Raw genomic sequence first — 9,305 nt, 5'->3', positions numbered from 1 at the left:
GGGAGAAGAGAGCAGAGAGCTTATTACAAAAAGAAAGAAAGATGAAAAAACTGAGAACATCACAAATCTGCAGACAAAATTCGGTATGCAAGTCCCTGAATTTAAGAGAAACTTTAAATATCTCAAAGCAAAATGATCTTCTCTGTGACACCTTAAAATGCTAAGACATATTAAGTCAATGACAAAGGAAGACTTTTAAGGCAACTGAAGAGGAAAATCTCAACATTCAAAAATATAAGATCACGACATACGGTCCCATTACTTCATGGCAAATAGATGGGGAAACAATGGAAACAGTGACACTATTTTCTTGGGCTCCAAAAATCACTGCAGATGGTGACTGCAGCCATAAACTTAAAAGACACTTGCTCCTTGGAAGAAAACTTATGACCGACCCAGTGCAAGTGAAAGTTGCTCAGTCATATCCAGCTCTTTGAGACCCCATGGACTATACAGTCATGTAATTCTCCAGGCCAGAACACTGAAGTGGGTAGCCATTCCATTCTCCAGGGGATCTTCCCAACCCAGGGACTGAACCCAGGTTTTCCTCATTGCAGGCAGATTCTTTACCAGCAGAGCCACAAGGGAAGTCCCAAAATACTGGAGTTGGTAGTCCATGTCTTCTCCAGTGGATCTTCCTGACCAGGAATGGAACCAGGGCTTCCTGCACTGCAGGCAGATTCTTTAGCAATTGAGCTATCAGGGTACAACCAACCTCGAGAGGATATTAAAGCAGACATTACTTTGCCAGCAAAGGTCTGTATAGTGAAAGCTATTGTTTTTTCAGTAGTCATGTATGGATGTGACAGCTGGACCATAAAGAGTGCTGAGTGCTGAAGAATTAATGCTTTTGTACTGTGGTGTTGGAGAAGATTTTTGAGAGTCCCTTGGACTGCAAGAAGATCAAACCAGTCAATCTTAAAGGAAATCAGTCCTAGATATTCATTAGAGGGAGTGATGCTGAAAGACCAGTTCTTGGCCACCTGACGAGAAAAACTGATTCATTGGACGTGACCGTGATGCTGGGAAAAATTGAAGGCAGGAGAAGGGGACGACAGAGGATGAGATGGTTAGAAGGCATCACCAACACAATGGACATGAGTTAGAGCAAGCTCTGAGAGTTGGTGATGGACAGTGAGACCTGGCATGCTACAGTCCATGGGATCGCAGAATTAGACATGACTGAGTGACTGAACTGAGAGGAAAAAGGATATTAGCATATAGAGGAGGTTATGCTATGGGTTGAAATCTCAGCAGAAACTCTACAGGCCAAGATAGTGAAATGACATTCTTACATGCTGAAAGATAAAACCTGTCAGTCAAGAGTACTCTATCTAGCAAAGTTTTCTTTTAGATATGAAGGACAAATAAATACTTTACCAGGCAACCATAATTAAAAGACTAATCACCACTTCAGTTCAGTTCAGTTCAGTGGCTCAGTCGACTGAAAGATCAGAAAGATCTCATCTTTCTGATTCTATTATTTTCCTCTATTTCTTTGCACTGATCCCTGAGGAAAACTTTCTTATCTCTCCTTCCTATTCTTTGGAACTCTCCATTCAAATGGGTATATCTTTCCTTTTCTCCTTTGCTTTTGGCTTCTCTTTTTTCACAGCTATTTGTAAGGCATCCTCAGACAGCCATTTTCGTTTTTTGCATTTCTTTTTCTTGGGGATGGTCTTGATCCCAGTCTGCTGTAAAATGTCATCAACACTAGACCTGCCTAATAAGAAATATTGAAAGGAATTCTTCCATCTGCAATGAAAATACAAAATGTTATTCAAATATTATGCTGTACTTCCCCTTCAATTCATACAGTGCTGTATGTCAATTATATGAAAATAAACCTGGAAGAAAAAATAAATATTATGTTCCTGATAAAAATAAATGCTTTGAGACAAAATTAGAAAATTGCAATATTTAATCAGCATAAGTTTTTAAATACTTTATTAAAGTTTAACAGAAGATAGCAGAAAAGTAACTATCAGTTCAGTTCAGTTCAGTCGCTCAGTCATGTCCAACTCTTTGCGACCCCATGAACCACAGCACACCAGGCCTCCCTGTCCATCACCAACTCCCGAGTTTACTCAAACTCACGTCCTTTGAGTTGGTGATGCCATCAAGCCAACTCATCCTCTGTTGTCCCCTTTTCCTCCTGCCCCAAATTCCTCCCAGCATCAGAGTCTTTTCCAATGAGTCAACTCTTTGCATGAGGTGGCCAAAGTACTGGAGTTTCAGCTTTAGCATCATTCCTTCCGAAGAACACCCAAGGTTGATCTCCTTTAGAATGGACTGCTTGGATCTCCTTGCAGTCCAAGGGCCTCTCAGGAGTTGTCTCCAACACCACAATTCAAAAGCATCAATTCTTTGGCACTCAGCTTTCTTCACAGTCCGACTCTCACATCGATACATGACCACTGGAAAAAACATAGCCTTGACTAGATGGACCTTTGTTGTCAAAGTAATGTTTCTGCTTTTCAATATGCTATCTAGGTTAGTCATAACTCTTCTTTCAAGGAGTAGGCGTCTCTTAATTTCATGGCTGCAGTCACCATCTGCAGTGATTTTGGAGCTGAAAAAAATAAAGTCTGACACTGTTTCCCCATCTATTTCTCATGAAGTGATGGGACCAGATGCCTTGATCTTCTTTTTCTGAATGTTTAACTTTAAGCCAACTTTTTCACTCTCCTCTTTCAATTTCATGAAGAGGCTTTTTAGTTCCTCTTCACTTTCTGCCATAAGGGTGGTGTCATCTGCATTGACTATGCCAAAGCCTTTGACTGTGTGGATCTCAATAAACGGTGGAAAATTCTGAAAGAGATGGGAATACCAGACCACCTGACCTGCCTCTTGAGAAATCTATATGTAGGTCAGGAAGCTACAGTTCGAACTGGACATGGAACAACAGACTAGTTCCAAATAGGAAAAGGAGCACGTCAAGGCTGTATATTGTCATCCTGCTTATTTAACTTATATGCAGAGTAATCATGAGAAATGCTGGGCTGGAAAAAGCACAAGCTGGAATCAAGATTCCTGGGAGAAATATCAATTAATCCTTAGGGTGCACTAATCAAGTCAAATCTTCTACATTGTTTTGTGAGCACTCAATCAATATAATGGTAGTTAAATGTAGTCAGTAGTCATATATTAAGAGCATATTTTCAGATAAGAATTGAAGGATTTATCAGGACTCTATGAATGGGTACAATGAAATCTTCAGGACGTGATCATTCATTGTGAAAAAAAAATTATCAATTTTATGTGGATCCTCTGGCATGGTTTTTTTTTCAATAGCTAATTAGTCTACTGAAGTCCACATTTCTAGAATGCTGATTAATCTGAGACTGTGAAGATATCTTAGTTTATGAAAGATATTCATTTAAAAAATATTTTCTTTCTGTATTTAAGCTATTATTATTTTCAGTATTACAGATCATGGATCATCAAAACACAAAGTATTGTCAGTATGTAAAATTTAATAAAAATGAGCCACGGTGCCATCATCCTAATATATTTTCTTTAGCTACAATTTTATTTTAGTAAATAGAGATTATTATTAAAATATATATATGTATATTCTTATTCCGCCAATATTGTATTCTCCATAAAATGCTATACAACAAATTCACATTTTCCTTTTTGTGGGTGAGGATTTAAACTTGTGAGGAGATATTACTATGTAGTTATTGGACATTCATAATATAAACATAATCTAAGTACACACTATCTTTACTATATTTAAATAATTCATCGTATTATTTAAAATATCACACATAAAGACTAAACTGAGGACACAAATCTATTATCTGAATAAAATAGTGTTTTAAATGATATTCAAATTAACATTATTTTTAATAAAAGCTCTCAGTGTAAATTTTCATAATACACCTTAAGAAGAATACTATCTCATCTGTTAAGTCTCTTATTAGTTTAATCCTGCATAACATAGGCCTTTTTACATAATGAGATATAGAACTTAAAATATTGATGACCAAATAGAGATTTTTATTAAGAATGTTATTATCATTGGATTTGCTCTGTGTTTATTAAAATGTTCACATTAGAAAGAATGAGTACTCCATAGTGAGGATATTTTACACTTCTAAAGGGAGTGAAAAAGTAGAACAATTTTTTCAATTATGAAATATTGTACTTGATATGGAAGAAAACAATTGCTATCTGTGAGTTCTTGCTGAAATTAAAAGAAAATAGTTTAAAGCTTTTCTTAAAATATCAGATCAGATCAGATCAGATCAGTCGCTCAGTCGTGTCTGACTCTTTGAGACCCCATGAATCGCAGCACGCCAGGCCTCCCTGTCCATCACCAACTCCCAATGTTCACTCAAACTCATGTCTATTGAGTCGGTGATGCCGTAGCCATCTCATCTTCTGTCGTCCCCTTCTCCTCCTGCCCCCAATCCCTCCCAGCATCAGAGTCTTTTCCAATGAGTCAACTCTTCGCATGAGGTGGCCAAAGTACTGGAGTTCCAGCTTTAGCATCATTCCTTCCAAAGAAATCCCAGGGCTTATCTCCTTCAGAATGGACTGGTTGGATGCAATATATATGCATATACAAAATTTACTATACATTTGCTTCTACCTTGAAATAAGGATATCACACAATAAACATATTAAGTTGCATTATGAAACTTTAACTTGGTATTAATTCTGAATAGATGCCATTGACCTAATCCATGTAAAGTATGACATTTTTGTATATTTGAAGCCCTAAAAACACTAATTGGGATAGCTGAGGTAGAGATAGACCATCACAGCAAAGGAGGCAGTGTTACAAATGCAAATTTTATTTTCCTCTCTAAAATACAGTAAATCCTCTACATACAAATAAGTTCCATTCCCAGACCATATTCATAAGCCTGATTTGTAAGTCCAACAAAGTTAACCTAGGTATGTAACAAACACAGTCAGTTGCTTGGTACTGTACTGTAATAAGTTTATGATAGTTTTCACACAAATAATAGATAAAAACAAACACAAAAGATAAAGAAAAATATTTTTAATCTTAAAAACAGTACCATAGTACAGTACCATGAAAAATTGTGGTTGTTTAGTCACGAAATCATGTCCAATTATTTGCTACCCCATGAATTGTTGTCTACCAGGCCCCTCTGTCCATGAGATTTTTCCAGGCAGGAATATTAGAATGTGTTGTGATTTCCTTCTGAAGGGGATCTTCCCAACACAGGGATCCAACCTAAATCTCTTACTGCATCTCTTGCCACATCTCCTGCATTTCAGGCAGATGCTTTACAGCTGAGCCACTGGATAATCCCACCATAAGAAGTACAGTAGTACCTAAAAACAACTGGCAATTACTGTTTGGGGTAGGCAGAGGAGGTGGGAGATGGTAGATCTGAAGGTTCGCCAGAAATTAAATCCTTGCTGAATTCAACTCTATGTATCCTTTTGAAAACATCATCCAGTGATATCAGGGTTCAATTCAGTTCGGGTCAGTCGATCAGTTATGTCTGACTCTTTGCGACAACATGGACTGCAGCATGGCAGACCTCCCTGTCCATCACCAACTCCTGAGTTTACCTAAATTCATGTCCATTGAGTCGGTGATGCTATCTAACCATTTCATCCTCTGTTGTCCCCTTCTCCTCCTGCCCTCAATCTTTCCTAGCATCAGGATCTTTTCAAATGAGTCAGCTCTTTCCATAAGGTGACCAAAATATTGGAGTTTCAGTGTCAACATCAGTCCTTCCAATGAACACCCAGGACTAATCTCCTTTAGGATGGACTGGTTGGATCTTCTTGCAGTCCAAAAGACTTTCAAGAATCTTCTCCAACACCACAGTTCAAGAGAATCAGTTCTTCAGTGGTCAGCTTTCTTCACCGTCCAACTCTCACATCCATACATGACCACTGGAAAAACCATAGCTTTAACTAGATGGACCTTTGTTGACAAAGTAATGTTTCTGGTTTTTAAGATGCTGTCTAGGTTGGTCATAACTTTTCTTCCAAAAAGTAAGTGTCTTTTAATTTCCTGGCTGCAGTATCCATCTGCAGTGATTTTGGAAAAATAAAGTCTGCCACTGTTTCCCAGTTTGTCATGAAGTGATGGGACTGGATGCCATGATCTTAGTTTTCTGAATGTTGAGCTTTAAGCCAACTTTTTCACTCTCTTTTTTCACTTTCATCAAGAGGCTCTTTAGTTCTTCTTCATTTTCTGCCATAAGGGTGTTGTCATCTGCATATCTGAGGTTATTGATATTTCTACCAACAATCTTGATTCCAGCTTGTGGTTTTTCCAGCCCAGCCTTTCTCATGATGTACTCTACTTATAAGTTAAAAAAGCAGGGTGGCAATATACAGCCTTGATATACTCCTTTTCCTATTTGGAACCAGTCTGTTCCATGTCCATTTCTAACTGTTGCTTCCTGACCTGCATACAGATTTCTCAAGAGGCAGGTCAAGTGGTCTGCTATTCCCATCTCTGGGTATAAGCTCTTTTTTTTTTTTTCCTTTTTTCTCATCATACATGACATAGTAGCACTGGATTGCATTCTGTAACCTTCACATACTATTCTACATTCAGGTCCTATACCTCAAAAACTAAGTTTCTCCTCAAATAAAGAAATCTCCTTGCCATTTCCTACATCATGAATCTCTTCAGTTTTTCAGTTTCTTCTTCCTCTTATCTCTCTTTGGCCTCTCTCTGGGCCACCAGTCCCATCAGGTATTCATTAATAAACTTATGTTGCAGAGCAGGGAGTTCAATTAAGTTATCTTCTTGCAAATGTAGCTCCAGCTTGTAACAAAAGTACAACAAATTGTAGAGGATGCACACCTATGACAATGTATGCCAGAGTCATTAACTAGTTTACATGATTAGATATATAAATGACCACTTGCATTTTTGAACGTTTGCAATTTGATGGTTGTTATGTAAGGGACTTACTGTACAAAAAGTTTAATAACCCCAATAAATAGGTATTTGAAACAATGTCATTTTCTATCTTCATTAATAAAGTTCATAGTTGAAGAAATACTAGTTTGTTTGTTTGTTTGTTTGTTTTTTCCAGTAAGTGATAACACTGTACTCTGATAAATTCATTTGGTTATCTCCTTTTATAAAATATTCAATTTTGTAACTTTCATAACTATTTTCCTGTTTATTTTAAAACATAAAGGTGTTTTATTAAAGGCTCTACATATATGCCCCTTAAAATACTCATTTAAGAGAGTGGTAGTGACTTATTTTTTGCGTTGTGTTCTACACATGTACTTCATTTCTCTGCTTCTTGAAGATACTCCATGTCTATACATTGCAGTGTTGTTTCACTTTTAATTACAGCTAATTCTGTTAATTATCTGGAGATGTGTGGCTTCAGTTCAGTTCAGTCTCTCAGTCGTGTCTGACTCTTTGCGACCCCATGAACTGCAGCATGCCAGGCCTCCCTGTCCATCACCAGCTCCCAATGTTCACTCAAACTCATGTCCATCGAGTCAGTGATGCCATAGACATCTCATCTTCTGTCGTCCCCTTCTCCTCCTGCCCCCAATCCCTTCCAGCATCACAGTATTTTCCAATGAGCCAACTCTTCACATGAGGTGGCCAAAGTACTGGAGTTTCAGCTTTAGCATCATTCCTTCCAAAGAACACCCAGGACTCATCTCCTTTAGAATGGATTGGTTGGATCTCCTTGCAGTCCAAGGGACACTCAAGAGTCTTCTCCAACACCACAGTTCAAAAGCATCAATTCTTTGGCACTCAGCTTTCTTCACAGTCCAACTCTCACATCCATATATGACCAATGGAAAAACCATAGCCTTCACTAGACGGGCCTTTGTTAGCAAAGTAATGTCTTTTGAATATGCTATCTAGGTTGGTCATAATTTTCCTCCCCAGGAGTAAGCATCTTTTAATTTCATGGCTGAAATCACCATATGCAGTGATTTTGGAGCCCCAAAATATAAAGTCTGACACTGTTTCCACTGTTTCCCCATCTATTCCCCATGAAGTGATGGGACCAGGTGCCATGATCTTCCTTTTCTGAATGTTGAGTTTTAAGCCAACGTTTTCACTCTCCTCTTTCACTTTCATCAAGAGGCTTTTTAGTTCCTCTTCACTTTTGCCATAAAGGTGGTGTCATCTGCATATCTGAGGTTATTGATATTTCTCCCAGCAATCTTGATTCCAGCTTGTGCTTCTTCCAGCCCAGCGTTTCTCATTATGTACTCTGCATATAAGTTAAATAAGCAGGGTGACAATATACAGCCTTGACGTATTCCTGTTCCTATTTGGAACCGGTCTTTTGTTCCACGTCCAGTTCTAACTGTTGCTTCCTGACGTGCATACAGATTTCTCAAGAGGCAGGCCACCTCTTTCAGAATTTTCCACAGTTTATTGTGATCCACACAATCAAAGTCTTTGGCATAGTCAATAAAGCAGAAATATATGTCTTTTTGGCACTCTCTTGCATTTTTGATGATCCAGCGGATGTTGGCAATTTGATCTCTGGCTCCTCTGCCTTTTCTGAAACCAGCTTAAACATCTGGAAGTTCACAGTTAACATATTGCTGAAGCCTGTCTTGGAGAATTTTGAACATTACTTTACTAGCGTGTGAGATGAGTGCAATTGTGCAGTAGTTTAGTTCTGCCTCTAATAAGTCCCAAAGCCTATCCATACCAAGTATCTCCACTAGTATTGAGTGCTGTGTCACATACTTTGTTAGATCTTGTATGTGGTCACTGCTTGTCAGACTGCATCTTCCATTCTTGATTATCATCTGCAACTACAAGTCTAAGACCTGGAGAAGTTGATGATATCTAACTTCTCTACCCCTTGAGACTGAGGAATTCAATAATATGGTCTCTGTCCTTTCTGACTTCTCACGTTACTTCTATCCTGTGACTTCCTGCACAAAAGGAAGTCAGAAAATCTAGTGAGTAACATGTTCACCAGAATATTTTCTATCACAATCTTCTTAATAGATACCAAACATGAAAGAAGATGTACACTGTTGACTATGGAATTGATTTTAGAAAAGTAACACAAAAAGCTCCACCCGATCTCACAAGCAATTGCTGTCATAATTTTTATTTCTGCATAATAAAACCCCTACCATACAATGTTTTCACTTGTGAGTAAAACATTTAATGGCAACGGTATAACAATTAAGGAGACCATCTCAGACACATCAGAGTCAATAGATACCCACAGAGTGAGGCATCAAGAGGACAAAATTTAAAGTGGAACTCCCACTCAAGTGCTGGCACTGCTCTTGCTTGAACCTCCAAATGGGTGCCTTCTTAAATTTCTCACTCTGAATACTTC

The sequence above is a fragment of the Bison bison genome, unplaced genomic scaffold, assembly GCF_000754665.1.
Source record: "Bison bison bison isolate TAMUID 2011002044 unplaced genomic scaffold, Bison_UMD1.0 scf7180017863952, whole genome shotgun sequence".
NCBI classification, from domain to species: Eukaryota; Metazoa; Chordata; class Mammalia; order Artiodactyla; family Bovidae; genus Bison; species Bison bison.
Note: the sequence above shows the minus strand (reverse complement) of the source record.